The sequence below is a fragment of the Anopheles gambiae genome, chromosome 2, assembly GCF_943734735.2.
Source record: "Anopheles gambiae chromosome 2, idAnoGambNW_F1_1, whole genome shotgun sequence".
NCBI classification, from domain to species: domain Eukaryota; kingdom Metazoa; phylum Arthropoda; class Insecta; order Diptera; family Culicidae; genus Anopheles; species Anopheles gambiae.
The window spans coordinates 98899011-98920745 of record NC_064601.1 but is presented as its reverse complement, the minus strand read 5'-3'; the positions used below and the strand labels follow the sequence as shown (position 1 = coordinate 98920745).

The 21735-nt window shown below is 45.9% G+C and overlaps 1 protein-coding gene and 1 long non-coding RNA gene across 14 annotated transcripts in view; one reads left to right on the top strand and one right to left on the bottom strand.

The window, feature by feature from the left end:
• Positions 1-21735, bottom strand: part of LOC5666916 (protein spinster) — a 97025-nt gene that overhangs the window by 59172 nt on the left and 16118 nt on the right. For 2 of the 13 annotated variants that reach the window (XR_009764735.1, XR_009764737.1), the window contains exons 6-10: positions 14779-15132; positions 14454-14679; positions 14144-14387; positions 4668-4827; positions 3640-4587 (exon numbers count right to left, since the gene is read on the bottom strand). The gene's annotated coding sequence lies outside the window, so the exon portion shown is untranslated. The other 11 variants (XM_061643621.1, XM_061643631.1, XM_061643622.1 and 8 more) reach the window with 10 other exon arrangements.
• LOC133391262 (uncharacterized) lies at positions 5124-12597 on the top strand. The gene is made up of 3 exons (XR_009764738.1): positions 5124-5250; positions 6398-11018; positions 11090-12597. It is a non-coding gene; the product is annotated as an uncharacterized LOC133391262 (long non-coding RNA).

Here is a 21735-nt window from a genome sequence, read left to right as displayed (position 1 = left end):
CAGCTTCCCAGCAAAATGGTACCGCTACATGATGTTCCATAGCTCATTCCGGTCTATGATGTCATAGGCTGCCTTAAAGTCGATGAACAGGTGGTTCGTAGCAAACTGGCGCTCTCGGCACTTCTGCAGGATCTGACGCAGAGTGAAAATTTGGCCGGTGGTGGATTTGCCTTTGTTGTGGACAGACCGCTGCCTCATCCTGAGGGCTCATTGTTGACAGTGGGACTGTCGTCCTGTGACGTCCTCAGTGACGATCGCGGTGCGAGAAGGAACAGTCGTCTTCTTCCCGCATAATATTTATAAAAGTGTTGACGAGGATGGGATCCTCCTTGCGGTGGGGGGGGGGCGGGGGGTGGGGGTTGGAGGGGGGTTCCCAAAAGAACCAACACGGAGACCATCGCGTTGGATGGGAACCCTTTGGCATTGCGCAAAGCCCGAAAGGATCCTCACTCCGCTGCAGTACTATTACGGCCAAGGCGAAGGGACATTCCGCCTTGGACTGACGACACGCGGCACCACCGCCGTCCGCTACAGCGTCATCATCGAACACACACTGGTGCAGCAACGACGTCGCGGCATCACGACCGCCCCTCGGCACCAGCATCATCGCGGAGCCTGGTAAGGCACAGTGCTAAGGCATACAGGATGCCCCCTGTGCACCCCCGTCGCCGGATCTCCAGCTGCACAGGTGCATCTCAACAGCGACATCACGGTCGCTCCCTATGCAGCGGTACCGGCTAAGCGATGGAAGCACGCGCGGCACCACGGCCGCCCCCTGCTCAGCCGCATAGCGATGTCCCAACGGCAGCAGCATCCAGCAGAGCTGCGTCAACAACAACATCGGCGTCAGGTGTAACAGCCATCGACAGCGGCAGGAATTGCGCTACTGTTACACCTTCAATGACAACATCAGCACGGTGGCTACAACGCAACGAGCGAGCGCAGCACATCGACTGCCCTCTGTTGCAACCCGCAACGCTCATCCCGATCGAGCGTTAGTCACAGAGGCCGGTCAGCACTCTACCCCATTTTTCACAGCGCCACTTGAGTCGTGCGCTTGCCGCGTCGGTTTAATTCGCAATAAAACCGCTGCGTTGGCTTAAGCCGTACCGGCTTAATTAAAACGGGAAGATGTTGTGGACAGTCCGATGACTCACCTGAGGGCTCGCCGTTGACAGCAGGGCTGTCATCCTGTGACGTCCTCCGTGAGGATCGCGGCGCGAGAAGGACAAGTCGTCCTCTCCACACATTGCGTGAATATTTATATCCGTGTGTCAATGTAAATCATACCAAAGAATAGTAGCAAATACACACTTCCTGCAGATCAGCTGATGCATTTCGACGGTAAGCCTCTCCGGCCTCATCTTGAAGAGCTCGGCCGCCAGTCCATCGTTGCCAGCAGACTTATTGCTCTTAAGGTGCTTGATGGCGCCTTGTTCTGCCACTTGCCCCTGTCTTTCCTGCCTCTGCTCCATTCAGGTGTCCTTCGAAGTAGCACTTCCACCTTTCGATCACCTTCCGCTCGTCTCCGTTTACCATCAGGGTTTGCTGTTTCCTCAGTCGTCTGTAGATCTCCACGTTCTGACGAGTTTCATGCCGTAGCATGCTTGTCCACACTCTTCGTCGAACCATTCCTTTTTCTCTCTGAGTGGTAAGCGGCCGATATATTGTGTTCGGCTGCAGTGCTGATGGCTCTTTCAAACATACGTCAGTGGTCTGCGAGGGGTATCGTGGCGATGTTGTTGTCGGCCGGAAGCGCTTCCCCGAGCGCTGTCGCGTACCCCTCCGCCAGCATACTTCAACCGGTCCAGATTGAGTCATGGGGTAGAAAAGGGAGTCGGTTGAGTTTCTGCCACGGAGAGTTTCTAGCGCAGCATTACCATGACCAGGAAATGATCCGAGTCGATTTTATTCTAACCCGAAAAAAACATTCTACCAACAAAATCTCTCTCTCTCTCTCTCTGGTAGGCCCAAATTGAGGTGGCAAGATGGCGTGGAGGCGTCCGCCATTAAGGCCGGGGTAACGGACTGGTAGACGAAGGCACGAGACCGTGAGCGGGTTCTTGTGCACTCCAGAGGCAGGACAAGACCGCAAAGCGTTGTAGTGCCGGATAAGTAAGTAAGGAAGTTACGCCATCTTAGCCGAACATGATGCTAAGCACGGTACTAATGATATAAGGTGCGGAACAGCAATCAACGGAGGAAACCTGGTCGAGTTGATGTTGAAAACTGCTAAAACGTGGAAAGACATAGCAAATGGCATGCGACTGTGAAATGGCATCGATACTGCTGAAGCTGCAGGCCTCATGGAAAGAGGATCAACGACTTGGGCGTGCGTAAAAAGTGTTGTGCGTATTGTGAAAGTGTTTAGTGTATCTGTGCACGAATCTCACACGGCGCCACGGAGGTGACGAAATGTTGAAAAAAAAAATCAACTTTTTTCTCAAGTCTCTACTAGCAAAGAGAGTGAAAAAGTGTACGACTTTCTGGCGAGGGGCATGTATAAGCAGGGAGAGCAGTGGCGGATCTAACATTAGGCGGACTAGGCGATCGCCTAGGGCCCCGCCGATTCGAGGGTCCCGTAGATCGCCATTCTATAGTATGCCGTATTGACATAGTATTAGCGACAAGGTGCACCAAACCCCCCCCCCCCTCACCGAACGCCACACACACACACACACACACACACACACACACACACACACACACACACACGTTGGCCGGCTCACATAGTTTTTAGAATGTGTGTGCTCACAGACCGACGGCTCTGTTGCGTCACACCAAAAAACACGTGTTTCTTGGCGCCACATTTGCAGCAGCACTCGCTTCCACCGGCTTTACCGACGCCATTTTGCCAAACATGCACGTAGTTTAATAAAGACTTACCAAGCTATTCTTTAACTTGTTTTTTTGCAACCTTTCTGATGTTTGATGCGAAAAAATCGAAAAGTGAACATTTAACCTATAAAATTTACCGCTATTTACCGCTAAGGAGTACTGATAATCAAAATCCGCTACTGCTTGGAAAACACGCACGTACGGGTAATTCGCGTAAATGCTGCCAACAATACGTCTGTACGCTCTCACTGCTTAACATCAAATGGACAATGAAGCGAGTGATGACAATGAAACTTCTGACGTTTGCCGCACTGCGATGTGAATTTCATCATTTGTCTTTGTGTTTGTGAAATATCACTTTGCTGAGATTTGTGTGAGTGTCAATGTACACACACACCCACGTAAGGGCGACTGCTGAGCTGAAATGAAACTAACACTGAGGAAGCTGTTCGAAGTACCTGTAGCGATCAGAGTTCTATCTGGTGCATACACCATATTCTGGTGTTCGACGGGCGAAATAGAGCGAGACAACCAGTGACAGCAAGCTTCACCGCGTCGATTATCCGGTGGCTTGCTACACACACTCTCTTCTCCGGCAACTCTCGAACGAACAACAGTAGTTTTCGCGTCCCTCCCGAACCCTCCGTTCCGCGGCTTAAAAGAAAAACGAATAAATCGAACTCTACCAAAACGTAGTTCGCAAAGCGTGTTGCGTATCTTCTTAAAAAATTAGGGACCACATTTGTGGCGCCCCTAAATACCTTTGTGTGTTTACAATACCAGGTCGGCAACATTACTTACATTTGCTGAGAATTGAGAATTGAGAGCTTGATTATAGAATGGCATATTGTTGTTTCATCTGGCAATGTTTCAAGATACCATGTTATACCGCAAGCTCCTCGTGAGCAAAGATTAACCACAGCTCCCACATATTGAACCACCACGACCGCTGCCGGTCCACTAAACACCAGCAAACCATCATGCGAGCGTACATCGGGCAGCTTTATCACGAATCATGTCGCAAATTGTGCTAGGTTTCTTGAATTCACGGTAGAGGAATGCCACGCACATGTAAGCACATATCTATGTAGCACTTGCCTTGGTTAAGACACACGATTTATGATAAACATTTGTTCACTTTTCCGTTGTATTCCTTTCGCAGTTTACGACAAAAACATCACGAGCAAAACCTTCACTTTTCTAAACCAACGGCTTATCGGGAGTTATACATTTGTTGTGCTAGAGCTGATGCGGAATTAGGTATTGAAGGCACTACGGTTGAGATGGACCGACGATACAACCCATAGAGACGTCCTCTCGATGAAACTATCGATGCGGGTATCTGGTACGTACAAAAGTGCCACACTGTAAGACCTACATAAGATGCACATCCTGGAAAAGCTGAGTGCTGCCAGGGCAGATGTTACTGCTCTATGAATTGACCAAAGAGTATCCACACTTTAAGGGCTTTCCAATTCCTTCGTACAACGGGATAGTGCCGCTCATCCTTACCGGCATGGACAGCATCGGCAGTCAAGTTAAAGATTCCGGCGAAAACGAGCAACACGAAAAAGTTGCAAGCGTACACGATATATTCGCTTTCGACCATGGTTGTGATAGTGCATCACGGAACACAATCGAATCATGGAAGAGAATCGAAGAATGATTCGATTCTGTGCTTGGCTGGTACGCATCGGTTGATTGTGTTTCGTTGAAAGGAAGAAGCGAACCCTTTCTGCTGCCATATCGCTGGAAAAGTTGACAAAAAATAATCATTAAACATCACACGATCCATTTAGAGCTGGTGCTAATAAGAGCCTCAAACTTACCAAAACAAGCAGATAATAACAACAAACACCTAGTAAGTGCGAGTAAAGATTTTGGAAACCCACTGCGGTTGAGTTGCGATACGTGAATTGGCTCGGCAGGAAGGATGGGAACGTCGATGAACAATATTCACAACACGGTCACATGGACGCGCGCAGGATTCTGAAAAACAAACGAAGAGAAACAAGTTATAATTTGATTAGTAGTGAGTGGAATCGATAATCTGTGTAAGATTAATTTGTACTGTTGCTAAAACGTACTCAAAGAAAATTCCGTAGGTATTTCTTAACGGCGATAATCCTCTTTCCATCTCCCGCCATTCAATTGCGATGGAGTTTTCTTCTGTCGAGCAGTAGAACTCTACAACAGTTCCCTTTCTACACATTTGTGGTGTTCCCCAGAACCATAACAAGCGCTGTTGTCACAACAAATACAAAAAAGTGGAGCAAAAAAGACTGCTGCTGACTTCGTTTGCTTGCGTAGGTATCGTGTATACCCTTTTACACAGCAGGCTGGTACGGCAAACGGTACCCCGTTCAGGTCAGCCATCATTGCGATCGTTCCAAACTTGTGCGAAACGCTTGGGTGAGTATGAAAATATGGGGAAGTTATGTTTTTCATCCTGAGGGCTCACTGTTGACAACAGGGCTGTCATCCTGTGACGTCCTCAGTGAGGATCGCGGCGCGAGAAGGACCAGCCGTCGTCTCCCCGCATTGCGTGTTATTGTGTGGTATTATTTACAGGGTTTACCAGCATAATAAACAGCTGTAGAAGCCGAAAATTGTGTTATTAAATTGGACAGAGTAGCTTACACCATCTGACGTGTGAGCAAGTGGTAGACAGCGGTGTCTATTCAAAACGACTATTGTTATTAATACGTGGACAGTTGTTTATTATGCTGGTAAACCCTGTATTGTTGTAAACGGTTGAACACATACCAAAGATAGTTGTTAAATATATATTCTGTTTGTGCCGTACGACGTTTACGTTTCACGTCTCATGATCCATTTGTGCGGACACAACAATTGTTATTGACTATTTTTATCAAAACTGTGATTGTTGCTTTTTGAACTAACGACCTGATCAAGGTGTTCGAACGGCAGTCGAATGAACCAGCGGGCTTCAAATGGAACAACAAAATATTGGATTCATGTCAACTAACTAGAAGAGATGAACGTTTAATCGACTTTTAGAAGCTTTTTAACTATACAACACGCATAAAAATGAGCTTGTTAACTGGAAACGCAGGTCTAGAGAGCCTGCCATAGACATGTGCCCGGATAGGGGTGGTGGATTGCTCACTAGATCTAGCGAGGCGGTTGAAAGGTGGAGGCAGGACTTCGAGGAGTTCCTAAATGGGAACACCATGAATAAGAGCGCGGTAGAACCACTTGGCGCACCTGAGCACGATGATGATTACCCAGTTTCATCTCTGTACGAAGTCGTGCATGTGATGCGGAAGCTTAGCAGTAACCGAACTGCGAGTGATGATCAGCTTTCTGGCGAGCTCTTCTAACTCGGAAGGGAGAGCCTAACTCGAGTGCTTCATTTGTCGATAGGGAAAGTTTGGGAGATGGAAGAACTGCCCCAGGACTGGATGACCGGTGTCGTTGTACTAGCCTTCAAAAAAGGGACAAGATGGACTGCGAGCACTACTGAGGAGTTACCATACTAAATGCCGCCTATAAATAAGCTGTACGAATTACTAAATAGTATCTCGATTTTCACCAGGATTCCAATCGGGGGATCGAGATGGCTGGGGAATCTAGCGAGGAGGCCTGTTAGCTGCGACCTATCTAACCAGGGAGGTCATCGAAAAGGTGGCTTGACCAGGTCTAGGCAGACTTGTGGAGCATTGGTGTCTCGAGTTGGAGATCTGCAGCACAAGACCGGGCGTTATAGCGCAACATTGTGTTCACGGCACGAGTCGACCGACGGCTCTAGTCCGTTTTTGGTCAAAACGGTAGGCCCTGGGGACTGCCACCGGGCTGAACGTGTTAAAACCAAAGTTGGTATAATGTATCGGTGGGCTTATCCCAAACGATTTTCCACTTAAAAGGTAGAAAAAGTATAGCAATGGCTTGCCACATGCTGTGACGGATTAACACGAGTATTTGGCACCTTGGCATTACAATTGTTAGCACGAAAACAACGAAAAGTAAATAAATAATAGGTTGTCACCGAGTGACAGCGAGAACCGAGCTAGATAGAACGTGGTGTGAGCAGAAAGCGCAGGTAATTTAAATCCCCACCTGTAGAGGGTATCCACGAAAATATCCACGAACAAGGCTGTTGACCCAACACCCGAAAGCCCGAAACTTGTGCCATCGCAAAACAGGGAATATGCTGGAGCGAGCAAATTTTAAAAGGCTGCAATTTTTGGAACAGATTACAAAAGCAAATAAAATTGTACCGTGCCGTGCTCAGCACAGTACAATATGTACCGAAACGCTGACGAACATGCGGAACAATATCCTGAAGCTACAGCAGCCAACAAGAAAAATACCTTCATAGATGACTAATTTGACAGCTGCGATGCGTTCAGTGAGGCACAGGAAAGGTCAATGCACGTAAAGCTCATCCACTCGGAAGCAGGGTTTAAAATCTGCAATTGGCTTAGCAACGAGGATGCTGTGCTAGAAAAATTGTCAGAGGGACCGCGCGAGAAACAGCGCGTCATTGACTTCGGGCAGGAGGAAAAACATCCCCGCGTACTCGGGTGGATCTGGGACCCTGTAACCGACAACTTCAGATTCTTCATGAAGCGGCACGACGAGCTAAAACCCTTTGCCATAGGAGAAAAACGACTAACCAAACGCATGGTGTTGCACATTATCATGAGCCTTTTCGACCCGTTTGGCTTGCTAGCTCACCCGCTAGCTTGCTAGACACCCGAGGGGTGATTCAAAGTTCCAAATCGACCACGTTCTGATTGACTGAAGGCACTTCTCGTATATTATCGACGCTAAAACGTGTAAAGGCGCAAGCGTCGACTCGGACCAATTACTGGTCATAGTAAAGCTGCGCCAGAAACTCTCCGTGGTTAACAATCAACAGAGTCAGCTCACCCCAAGGCTCAAACTGGACCGGCTGAAGTGTGCTGATGTGGAGGAGGGGTACGTGACAGCGCTCGGGGAAGCGCTACCGGCCGACAACAACATTGCCGCGATGCCCCTCGCAGACCACTGACGTATGGTGGAACAAACCATCAACACTGCAGCCGAACACAATATCGGCCGCTTACCACGTAGGGAGAAAAAGCAATGGTTTGACGAAGAATGCAGACGAGCACTATCTGAGAAGAATGCAGCGCGCGCCCGCATGCTACAGCATGAAACCCGTCAGAACGTGGAGGTCTGGATCTGGCTGGACCAGGTGAAGCGAGACCTGACGGAGATCGGGTGTCTGCATGGATGGGAGGCTGCAGCCAGGGATCGAGCATCCTGGAGAATAATTGTTGACCGGGCCATGTCACATCGACGTGCTCTATCGTGACAACACAAACTTTCCTAGCTACATGTTTTCTCGAATGCGAGTGAACAGGCATACGAATGTGCAGCCTACCTCAGATTTGACACGGAAAATACACTCCCTAGTGATGGTGCGCAGTAAGGTAGCACCTTTGAAGCACCAGTCGACCTTGACTAGAACTGGAGGCGGAACTGTTGGGAGCAAGGCTGGCACGAACTGTTCGCGAAAGCCACGATATCCAGGTATCGGAAAAGTTTCTCCATATCGACTCTGAAGTGGTGCTGAGCTGGATTCGGTGTCCAACACGCGAATTTAAGCAGTTCGTAGCTTGTCGCGTGAGCGAAACAATATCGTTGACTGAGCCAGAGAACTACATGCCCGTCATGCGTTCAAGCCCCAAATGGATCGTGCCGCCATACGTAGGACTGCTATGAAGGGTAATTCATAAGTCACTGAAAAGCCAAGCCCACAAGTGGTACAAGCAAACCTTGACCGACAACGGTTGTTGAGTCAAAAGAAGAGCCAGAGAACTGGAGGCATGTACCTACGAAAGAAAACCCAGCCGACTGTCTTACCAAGCGCTGCCGTTACACCACCAACGAAACCCAAGGTAGATGGCTTAATGGGCCGAGGTTTCTCTACCTACCCAAAGAAGACTAGGCAGCACAGAGCGCTGCAGTAATTACCCGTGAGGAGCGACGGGAATACCATCTGACACATCACAACGTGTCATGCGATGAACCGGAAATTGATGTTACCCGTTTCTACAGGTGGAAAAGAATTTTGCGAGTAACTGCTTTGTGCACCAAATCAGTACTAATTGCCAACGAAAGGCCAAAGGTTTTCCTATCATCTCCGAAAATGCGACTGAGTCACAGGCATGCTGCTTAAAAGGACATCTGCAGTCTGATAAACAGCCAATAAGCACGGAGGAATACCTAAAGACCGAGTAAACACTTTGGCGCATGGCTCAAAGAGACCTTCGCCTTCGACAAGAAGATGAGGGACGTAAACAAAAAAGGCGAAGTGGATCGCTCAAGTCCATTATAAGCAGCAACACCTATATTAGATGAATAAGGTATTCAGGAAAGTGGATGGTAGGACCGCCAAGGCGAATTTCGCACCGTACGACACGCAATTTTCCATAATTCTCCCAAATCAGCATTTAATAATAACCTTATTGATCCACGATTACCACTCGAGATATGGTCATGCGAATCGCGAGACGGTGATAAACGAGATCAGACAAAGGTCCCACATTCCTCATCTGCGAGCAGCTGTTGATAGGTCCGCGAGAAATTGCCAGTGCTACAAAATAAAGAAGAGTCAGTCTAAGAATCCACGCATGGCGCCGCTTCCGGCTGCAAAACTTACCGTATACGTCCGAGCGTTCAGTAACTCAGGCATCGACTACTTGGGACCGTTAGACATCGTTAGCGCAAACAAAATAGGTATGTTGCCGTCTTCACCTGCCTCGTGACCCGTGCTGTACATAGCCTCATCACCACGGCGTGCATTATGGCTATAACACGGTTTATTGGCAGGAGAGGGCCACCCACAGGGATGAAGAGGCGCCAGCAACGAGCTAAAAATACAGTTAGCAAACACTCACCATAGCTGCGCGTACACTTTCACCAACGCTAACACCAGGTGAAACTTTAACCCACCGTCCGTACCACACAAGGGCGGCGTTTGGGAGCGCATAGTGCGCAGTGTCAAGGAAGGCATGAGTGCACTGGATGACGGACGCAGAGTAAACGATGAAACTCTCCTAACAACTCTAGCCGAAGTCGAATTTCTGATAAATACGCGACCACTCGTGTATCACCCGCAAGTATCTGATTCAGAAGCACTTTCTCCTAGGCCATTCGTCTGGTCTGAAGCAGCACAATCGATGGTATCCGGATCTTACTGACGCGTTAAAGACAGCATGTGGGTACGCTGGGTGATGGAATATTGTCCAAATCTCAGCCGTCGGACGAAATGGCGAGAGGAAAATCCATCATTGCGTGTCGGGGACTTCGTCTTCATCGCAGAAGGACACCGGAAAGACTGGGCACGCGCTGAAGTAAAATAAGTGCTCACCGGTAGTGACGGCAGAGTAAGGCATGCGATTGTGCGTACAGCGCAGAGCAAGCGCGTGAAACGGCCAGTACAGAAGTTAGCTAAGTTGCCAGTAGAAGTTGAAAGCAGTAGTTGAATTAAGAAAGTATATAGGAAAGTTTTCGATGCAATCCGAAGTGAATCCGAATCCACGTGGCGGGGGATATTAGCACGAAAACAATGAAAAGTAAATAAATAATAGGCTGTCACCGGGTGACAGCGAGAACCAAGCTAGATAGAACGTGGTGTGAGCAGACAGCACAAGTAATTAAAAGCCCCACCTGCAGAGGGTAGCATCTTTTGAAGATATCCACGAACAGGGCTGTTGACACAACACCCGAAAGCCCGAGACTTGCGCCATCGAGAAACAGGGAATATGCTGGTCATGGTCAGTAGCATTCGACAGCGGGAATAGTGCGACCAATTTGTTTTTGTGCAACGACCAAATTTTAAAGGACTGCAATTTTTGAGAAAAAGTACAAAGTCAAATAAAGTTCATCCTGGATCAAAAATAATTTTGCACGATTTTCTTCTAGCCGCTAACACCTTTTGTGTACAATGTGAACAAGAATGTGACGGTTCATGGGGCAGGGTATATGCTCACCTTAAACTGTGGGAACCTTGGGAGAAAAGAAGCGTTCCGGAAGAAGAACTGTCAGAGAGAACACACGGGAAGCCAACGAGCAAGGCAGCAATTCACGAGGTAGAAATAAACACAGTGAACTACGATAAAAATATTGTCCAATTAATTACAAAGGCCCTAAGCGGTCACACGAATGTAAGCCTAAAGTCTTCGAGAAGTTATATGTGGAATTCTAAACTAAAATTCGCAGCTATCATCATCCGCAGTGCCAACGCCAAATAAAGATTCGGCAATGATGATGCAAATGTTGCAGATGACGCAACAGCTGATGCAGCAACAGCAGCAACAGATGTAGCAACCGCAACAACAGATACAGCAGCAGCAGCAAATCTTGTCACAAATGCTGCGACAACCACAGAATGCAGTACAACCGAGCGTTATGCATGGATGTGTCTACACATTTTACAAAGAAAAACATAAACCAACAGCAATAATGACTATTATTTATAGATTCAGAAGTAATTATATTGTCAAATAACAACTGTGAAATCCATTCCAGTTGTGTCCAAAACAGTTCAAAGCATGTTTACGCTTTTTTATTGCATATTGGTACTGACCCACACACACCTGTTTTGCAGCAACTATGAAATTACATTCTCTACATTCATTTTGTTTTGTTTATAAAATCAGACGCATCACGACGTGCGTCGAAATAGAAATTTTTCTACTTTGACCCTGCGTCGTTAACGCATGCGTCTTTCAAATCCCATACATTTTGGCAAAATCGCAACGCTTTGCGTCGGAACAAGTACCGCTCTCTAACAATCCCGAGCTGATCATGGACGTGTTGTCGAGCAGTATCACCGAGTTCCGATACGAAGCGGAGTCCGATGTTACTGTTGCTACATGGTATGCTCGGTATGTGGATCTGTTCGCCCAGGATGCCCTCCGTCTAGATGATGCAGCGAAAGTGCGCTTGCTGGTACGCTAGCTAAGCAGCGCGGAGCACGCGCGCTACGCCAGTTTCATTCTGCCGAGTGTTCCTTGCGACATACCATTGGCGACGAAACGGTGAGGAAGCTGACCGTTCTATTTGGGAGAGCGGAAACTCTTGTAAGAAAGCGGTATAAGTGCTTGCAGCTGATGAAATCGCGCATCGAGGATTTATTATCATTTGTTTGCCGTGTGTCTGGGACACCGCGAGCGTTGAGCAGGGAAAAGATGTAAGTTTCCAGGCATTAAATGGTATTAACGAATTTCTGCTCAATTTTAGAGACGTTGCGAAGGCCTCGGAGTCCATTCGTGTATTGAAGCATTTCTGGTCAGCAACAGAAAAACCACAGGAGCAGTTAACGATCCCTCCGCTGTTATTAAAGCAAAAGATGCAAAACCAAGGACGGAAAGCTTTGATGGTTTCGGAAGCGGTGAATTTGGATACACATTTTCAGCGCAGTGAAATCGTTTATGCCAAAATATTCACACGGTACTCGTGGAAATGGGTCTTGGCGCGAGTAACAAAAGTACTGGGCAGCTTAGTTTTCGAGGTTGAGATGGACGATCATCGGGTTCATCGTCGTCATTTGAACCAGCTGCGGAAGCGTAATTCCCTGAACGTACTAGGGTTGAGTGATTCTGCAAGGCAAGTCCTTTAAAATCAACTGTGATGCGGCTTTTTCGTTACTTTCTTCTACATTCGCTCGGAAATGATGTTTCCTATCGTTTTAGTTGGCCATGTTCCCATTTTAAACTTAAATAATATCTTTTTTATATAAAACTAGCTGGCCCGACAAACTGAGTTATTCCGAAAAAAAAACTAATATATTCCATTATTGCTTTTTTACTTGGGATAGTTATATCGTGCCCGTATCCCCTCAGGATCCGATCATGGAGTGTAAACCGCCAGGCACGTTACACCAAGTGTCAAAGTGCTGTATACAACACAACAACAATCCTGCTCTTTGTATGGGAGTTAGAAAATCATTATACAATTAAGTTTAGTGTAACATCTGAACGATTTTAAGTCTTAAAACCTATTCTCATACCACCATAAAGTGTGTGCAAAGTTTCGTTGAAAATGATCCAGCCGTTTCGGAGTTTGCTCGCAACAAACACCGTGACACGAGATTTTTATATATATAGAAGAAGAAGATAACGTCACACAAAATTTGTTTTTCATCAAAAAACCATAGCTATGAATGAAAAATGACCTCGACGGCATCGTCCATCGATAGAGGAACATCTAATTTACGAACGCACCAAATTTTGGCGCTTTCAACACACTTGATCACATACTAATCCAAAATTTCAAGCGTATCGAGTACTAATCGAGCAGATATTGGAAAACAATTTCGAGCAAATGTCACTTGGGAACGTTCATCGGTCGATGTGTGCGTGTGATCCATCCGGGTTCATCGGTTGTACGGTCAATGGGGTTGACTGGCGAACATGCCGCCACTCGGTAACCGGCAAGATTCGAGGGCGCGCGTGATAGGGAACGGCGGGAAGATTGTTTTACGTAACTGTAACCTTACGTTAGAATATATGTTTGATTATGTGTCCTTATGTTATAAAGTAAAACGCGTGTATCTCAGTGTCTACAACAGAAAGAAAGGTCCCTTTTTTCGGGACTCCACGCGGCCGTTTAGTTTGCGTAGGGGTTCATCCGCCCCTGGCGATATGGAGGGACGGCAATGAGATCGCCGTACATCTCGTATAGCTCGTCATTATAACGGGTCCTCCATTGTCCTTCCACACATACGAGGCCAAGTATATTTCTGAGCATCTTCCTCTCGAACGCGGCTAAGAGGGTTTCGTCAGATTTGGACAGTGTCCATGTCTCAGAGGCGTATGTGAGTACCGGTACTATATAAGTACTATATAGTCCCAGCTTCGTCCATCGCGACAGGTTCTTTGTGGTGAACTGATTTTTCAGGCTGTAGAATGACCGGTTGGCAGCCAGAATCCTTGCGCGCAACTCAGTTACCATGCTATTGTCGTTGCTGACCTTTAAACCAAGATAGGTGAATTATGGGACGACTTCAAAAATGCGTTGATCTATCTGTACGTCACGCCTATGTAGATTCTGTTGATGTATTGATAGAGTCGCTGATGTTGCCATCATCAGTACGGTCTTTGTCTCATTTATCTGCAATCCGAGGCTCTCTGTCGCCTACTGTATTATACCTACTTTCATTAAAACCAGAAGACGCCGATAAGAACGGCAGTAATTGGTGAATGTGAATAACAACGACCTCTTTGAAAATCGCAGTAACGGCTTAGTTTTCTCCCGGAAGAACTCTACAATTAGAACGAGTACTTACTAGTAACGGGTGTCTTGTTCTTCGTTCGGTTAATAACTTGAAAGTACAACAGTGGACTCCACCAAGCCAGAGTCGACCAGGTGAACGTACAGTTGTTCTTGATCGCCTTCGTGTCTACCATGTATAAGGTGGTCTATGTCCTCGCTCTGGCCGCGCTGTCCCGCACCGCCATGACCAACACCACCGCGAGCATCCATAGCAACCAAAATCACGGTCGTTGTTCACAGGGCTGTCCTTGGAGAAACTAAAAAGAAAGTAAATCGTGCAAATATCCTTTCAATAGAAGGTGGTGTGTCTTCATTGACCAAACCTGTGAGTGATTCGACCGGGAGAGGGCGAAGTGCAAAACGATCAGCATCCTCGATCTCATCACACCGACGGACAGGTCGGAGATGATGGTGGACGCTATCGCCCAAATAGCCAGAGTGCCCGAACAGTGGCGTTGCGAACATGTAGAACAGGCACGAATGCTACCACCGGGTAGAAACATTGGTCATCTCCGAGTTTGAAGTCGTTCTGGTTCTTTATCGGTAAACCTGCACGGATTGAAGCAGAAGCGTTAGCAATCAAACAGAATGTTTTTGTGATAGGAAAGCTCCACTTCTAAAGGAATGCTGATAGGTTTGAGTACCTACGTACGAGTTTTCCTGAACGTTCTACAGCTTTATATCGTCTTGCGGGGACCTGACAGAATTGGAGTCTGTATAGATTTGCCATACCAGATTGGATTGGATTGAATACGGGACTATGTTTGCGTGCCGTCATTAGGCTGATTTTTCTGAACATTTAGAATCTCTTCCCCTTCCATCAAGAACATCCCGGAATTGGGGCCCGAGATCATTTGTTCTGCCGGATTGAATTGGGCGTCACTGCTGGCTACGTCCTGAGGGCGATACACTCCATGCATTACAGATGCTTTGCGATTGCGGCAACCCATGACGACTATTTATATCCGTGCGGTACGAGCTGGCTTTAAATTGATGTTACAACTACTTGAAAGAAAAAAACACGGTCAAAAATTAATAAAAAAGTTCGAGTTAAAAGAGTCGGTGAAAAAATGTTGTGGACGGGGCTACCCTATTTCTTATCTATTTTCATAGGACAAGTGTAATGTCCACTTATCCAGTACAGTAAAGTAGTACAGTAAAATAATTTAGATAGTGGGGGCCTTCACGATTCTAGTTAGTTTTTTGTATGGAGTTTGGCAGTTGGAGGCTGAAATCATGTAAACACTCCATACAAAACCACACAAAAAACTAGCCTACAATTTTCAGTCTAGATTATTCTAGCCACAAAGCTAGAATTAGATTCGAGTACCTGCTGGAAATCACGGTTTTGTTTACATTTATCCCAAGGTGCATTAAAGAAATCAGGTGATCGAATCTAGAATCAAAGTGTATGTAGTTCAGAAGGTCTCATAGCATTTTTTTATGATAAAATTTTGAATATCACTTTTTGACAGAACGAGTGAAGACTTTTGCTCCAACGAGCTTTCTGGAGGCTTGACGAATACTCAAAACACTCTTAAAATCTTCATTAAGAAGCAGAAGCGATAAAAATCAGTCTTCTAAGTTCACACACCTTGGGATAAGCCCACCTGTATATTATACTCACTTAGATAGCTGCTCGAAATACAATGCAAAAAGCTCACAGGCTGAAATTTCAGCCTACGAGCTTCAAACGGAAAGGGCCCCAGTTACAGTTTTGAAGTAGTTGTGCTGAAAGGAATGATATGTCCTTCCCTTTGCCGAGATGGCACGAGTTTTAAGGCTAGAAAATTCCTGGAATGAGTAACATCCCGTTATATAGTTGACGAACAAACGCCATGGTTTGATACGTCACTCTTTGCTTCACGGACATCGATTGGGCATCCGCAGACGATACGGTTTCTGCTCGAAAAATAACCGTTTCCCGTGGCAACGAAAAATCGTGCATTTTTTACCATCCGCTGTAGGCTGGATGGCACGAATCTTTGCTTGTAATCTTTTGACAAGGGCAAAGAAAGCTGTGTATTTTGGTATTTCATCTTATTTTTAGAGTGCTGGCGCATGGAAAAACATTCATTGAAAGGTATTAATTGATTTCCATACGTTAAAAACAAGAGTAAATGTGTACAAATAAAATTTCCATTTTCAAATCCACAGAACGATCGTGTCATGGATACGAAAAATGGTACGCGAATCTTTTGTGGCGATGGAAGTGGAAAGATCCGCCGTCAAACAATGGGCCTCATCGCGAACGAAAGTCGATAAAATTTTTCCGATCGGTTAATTTGCTCGAATCCACCGGTGGATAATTTTCTCCATCGGTGGATAATTTCTCCACCGGTGGATAACTCTTTCCGATTCGAGTAGCCATTGATTTTGCCTATCTGTCAATCACACTTTTGTTTACATTTAGAGGTGTTGTTTTGCGGAATGAATAAAATAGTAAATTTTGCTTATTTACGGACCATCTAGTGAAGAATCCACACCAGGCCATAGACAGTACTGACTGTAGGCCTATTCAAACAATCCGGGTAAAGTGTAAAACGGGTTGTAGGCTGAACAAGTCTAGTTGAAACAAAATCGTATGAACTGGAGGACGAGGTTTGAATCCTTTCTGAGCTTGCCACCTTCACTGACGCTTGTCCTGTGCCATATACCATGTGTGTCCATCAACTCCAGCCACCGCGAACGTTGGATCCGTGAACGTCCGTATTTTACGCCCTCGTGCAAAAATATATTGAAACAACGCGGTACACTTATTCCGTGCAATAAGGAGTGTCCGAAACCGCTCACGGTCTCTCGCCCTCGCCAGTCCATTATCCTGGCCTTAATGACTGACGCCTCCAAGTCATCTGGCCACTTAAATTTAAACCTACTACGCCCTCTCCGCAATTGCGGATTTAACCGTAAGCGGACTGATTGGCCGCAGGAAGCTCCGTGGATATCAAGTCCAGCATATATGTGTACAGTAGTATCATCGTGGACCTCCATGAACGATAGAGGCTCCATGGAGGAAGAGACTCAAAGACTACAGGGGCCCATATATGAGGGATTCCGACCAATACCCCCCTCTCCACCAAGAAAAAAATTAAAGTGTATTTGATTCAAAGCCAAGAGATGAAATCTCCCCCCACCCCCTCTCCCTGCACAACACCTGGGACGATCGTTTCCATGCCTTGAACAAGGACCGTCCACTGAAGACTGGCGAGCTTGATACGACAATGAGTGTGCTTCCACACGTACGATGGTGATTGCGTCAGATTTGATAAAAATAAAATAACTACGTTAAAATTGTAATGTATGTGATTCAGAAGAGAAGCGATTCAAGTGTACATATTCGTTTAAATGGATGAACAAAAAAAATCATTGGGTGACACGTTTGTCACGAGGCGTGGAACATAGCGATGTGTGTGTCAATCCGAACACTCCCGGGCTGTACCCTTCCATAAGCGACCCTGAGTTTTTGGGGATGGTCCGGAAGGTACAAGTAGGCACAACACCTTCGATAGGCGCAAAACAACGCAAACGATTCCGACCGGAACTCGCCGCTCCAACGGATATGAGTTGCTTGTAATTTCTTGTACCTAGTGATAATACTGGTCTTCCCAATCTCGTTCCAATTACGTGTCAGAACCGATTCTAACATGCCATAAGGCCATAACATAAGGTTGGATAAAAGAGAAGGATTAGCAGAAACGGATTTTTTTTGGTTTCTTATTTCTTAGCTTGAACTATAAATACTAAATACCTGTTATAAACCTAAATTTATGTGTTTTGATTATTTATTTAAAAAAACAGGTAAATTTATATTTTCTAAAAAATAATATTTTAGCTAAATTGAGTGATAAAACATCTTAAATAACTCAAACAGCGATAAAACATCCTTTTTTGCGAGCTGTTAAACATGGTTTTTAATATTATTTAGTTTTCCACTGTTATATCAACTGGGGTGGAGCAGTAGATATGGCTATCCGACTGAAATGGTTTTTTTTATATGAAGTTTTCAACTGCATATCCCACTGCTCGACTTTTTAACCACGTTGCTATGGCGGCACACACCATTCCACTCCACTGCCAAACCGATCGGTTAGCGAAGATTCTGATTGAGAAAACGCAATTGGATAACATTGGAATTTTGCTAACCGATCGGCTAAATTATCCACTCTGTTATCGACTTTCGTTCGCGATGAGGCCCAATGCTTGTCATTTATTTTTATCTCCTGAGCGCACCTATTGAAGGATGTTTAGCATGAGTGCAGATGATGTACATCGCCCACGCCTGAGGACGCTTTTCTCTGTTGTACAAATTCCCGAGTCCAGTTAGCTGGGTCTAATTAGCATGAAATCAAATCGCAGGATCGCAGGAAATCGCAGGACTTCAGGATGAAATGTTACCAGCGACAGACACAGCTGAATTTTACCAGCCAAACTGATTTCACCCACTTTTTTAATTATGATGTTGTCAATGCTTCGCAAGACTTTTTTAAGCTTATTTCGCTCTCTATCTTTCTCTCTATATCTCTTTCTTTCTATCTTTCTCTCTCTCTCTGACTCACACACACTTGCTATTTCCATCTCTCTCTTTATATCTCTCCCTTCCTTCTCTTTCTCGTTGATCTGCTCACAACAGAGTGATATGAACTGGTCTACAATAGTGATGGGTAAAGTTGGCAAAAATCCGGAGTCAACTCTGATCCGACTCCGATAAATTCGGAATCGACTCCGGAAGGTAGGTCCGCGCGTCTATATCCGGAGTCGTTCGGAATCGTCCGGAGCAGTACGGAGTCGCCCGGAGTCGCCCGGAGTCGCCCGGAGTCGGAGTCATCCGGAGTCGTTCGGAGTCGTCCGGAGTCGGAGTCGTTCGGAGTCAAAGTGCCATGAGTCAATTGAACATCGCCTGAAGCTTATGTAAATAAACGATCAGCTCGAACTATAAGCTCAAGAATTTATTGCTGTAAAGGTTACGATTTCAGCTCCAACGCAAAAAATACTCGTAGAGTCATTTTACATTACAGACACGTCGGACGTCTCGTCATCCACTGCCAACAATCTTGTTTTGTCTTTATTGCTTTACTCTACCATCAATTTCTTTTGTTTTTTAATTGCTTTCATTTTCTTTCGCCTTCTTATTCGTGCTATTACCTATTGGAATTCGGCTATCGAAATCGATTCCAGTGAGCTTTCAAACCTTAAGGCCGGGCTACATTGATCGTACTCTCTGGTGTAATTTTGATTTTCACTAGCGCATCTGGCGGCGGCTGACCGAAGCATTTTGCCAAACAATTTGGGACTGCTCCAGAAAATACGTTATTTTTCCTTGTTTTTTACTTCAACTGGACTGAAAAAGCTTTTTAATTGATAGATAAATATGTTGTGCAAGTATTCCAGCCGTTTTCACATCGAAAAACGGTTAAAAAACTACTTAAATTTGAGATCCGGCACGACCCTTCCCCCGACGACCAAAAAAAGCTTCCACCAGCCGCCGCCAGATGCGCTAGTGAAAATCAAAATTACGCGTGCGAGTACGTATAAGGGGTATAAGGGGAGTATAAGGGGTTCATGATTGGTTCCAGGACCGGTATGGGTTCATGGTTGGTTCCAAGACCAGTATGGGTTCAAGATAGGTTCCAGGGCACGTATGGCTTGATGATTAGTTCCAGAGCCCGTATGGGTTCATGATCGTTTCCAGGAGCCGTATGCGTTCGTGATCGGTTCCAGGACCAGTATGGGTTCCAGGACCCGTATGCGTTCATGATCGGTTGCAGGGCCTGTATGGGTTCATGACCGTTTCTAGGGCCCGTAAAGGTTCATGATAGGTTCCAGGACTCGTATGGGTACATGTCTGGTTCCAGAGCCGGTATGGGTTCATGATCGGTTCCAGAGTCGGTCTGAATTCATAATCGGTTGCAGGGCCCGTATGGGTTCATGATCGGTTGCAGAGTCCGTATGAATTCATGATTGGTTCCAGGGCCAGTATGAGTTCATGATCAGTTCCAGGACCAGTAAAGGTTCATAATAGGTTCCAGGATCGGTAATGGTTCATGATCGGTTGCAAGGTCCGTATAGGTTAATGCTAAGCTCCAGTACCGGTATGGGTTCATGATCGGTTGCAGGGCTGGTATGGGTTCATGGTCGGTTCCACGGCCGGTATGGGTTCATGATCGGTTGTAGGGCCCGTACGGGTTTATGATCGGCTGCAGGGCTCGTATAGGTTCATTATTGATTCCAGGACCAGTATGGGATCATTATCGGTTCCAGGGCCGGTATGGGTTCATTATTGGTACCAGGGCCGGTATGGGTTCATGATCGGTTGCAGGGTCCGTATGGGTTCATGACCGGTTCCATGATCATTATGGGTTCATGATCGGCTCCAGGACCGGTATAGGTTCATGATGGGTTCCAGGACCAGTATAGGTGCATGATCAGTTCCTGAACCTGTATGACCAGTATTATTTCCAGAAACGATTTTTGTTCAGTGTCGGTTTCTGCACAGGCATAGTTTCAGTAACCAGGTGCAGGACCGCTATTGGGTCATGTGCAGTTCTTGAATCAGAAAAGTTGATATAATAGTTTCAGGACCAATATGGGTTGGATTTTGGTTTTAGGTTCCTTAAGGGATCGTCATAAGTACTTACTTTTATTTGAGTATAGAGACTATTATTTTTTCGTGTACTCTATACCCAAGCGCCACAGATTAAGCTTAAACGACTGGAAAATTGAATATCCATAGAAAAAAAATGAAAGCTCCACAGCTTCATTGGTTTGATCAATAGATGGCGTATTACAACTCATCATTATATTGCTATCCTTTTCTTACAATGTGTTTCGACAAGTTTCTTCTTATCATGACCTATAAGCCTTCTAACTTTCTGAGCAAAACTCTATATGAATAGTCGTGTGGTCAGATACGTGAGTATCAACACCAACGAGCATTACTCAAATCTCACTTGCTTCAGTACTGGTGGTTTCCGTTGGAGTTTAGTATTTAAACAATCGTATCGCCGTTCTAGTTCTAGCGATGCATAACTTCAATGCGAAACCATACAACAGTACAGAGGAAATGAGAAAGCTCTCCTCCAAGCGATGAAGCTCTCAACTGGTTGGGGTATCCCACCAACAGATAGCGCCGCCAGCTTTTTTGCTATTTTTAGAATGCATGAGTCGTTTGCCGTCTTTCTATATCTTTCTATATTCCGTTTAGGTAGAGAACTTGAGTCGTTTAGAAGCTGTTTAGTGGTCGTTTAGTGGATTTGTGGCACTTGGGTACTCTTTACAGTAAAGGGGATCTTTTAAATTTAGTAGCGTAGCCTTGTAACCTGGCCAAATTAATTAGTTGGCACAAAATGAAGATATAATTAAAAGTGAAATAATTTTGGACGTCAGATTTGAACGGATCGCCAAGACCAGTGCTAGTTCATCGGAACCCTTTTTTCGTCTTTTGATTTTAAGAGCTTCGAGATAGGGCCTCGATGTCTCCACTAGTGTTGAGTAAAGTGCTACTGTGCGCACTGTGCGCACAGCACAGCACAGTGCTTGAAGTGCGCATTGTGCTAGCACAGTGCGGAAGTGCTAGCACAGTGCCAGCACAATTCGGAAGTGCTAGCA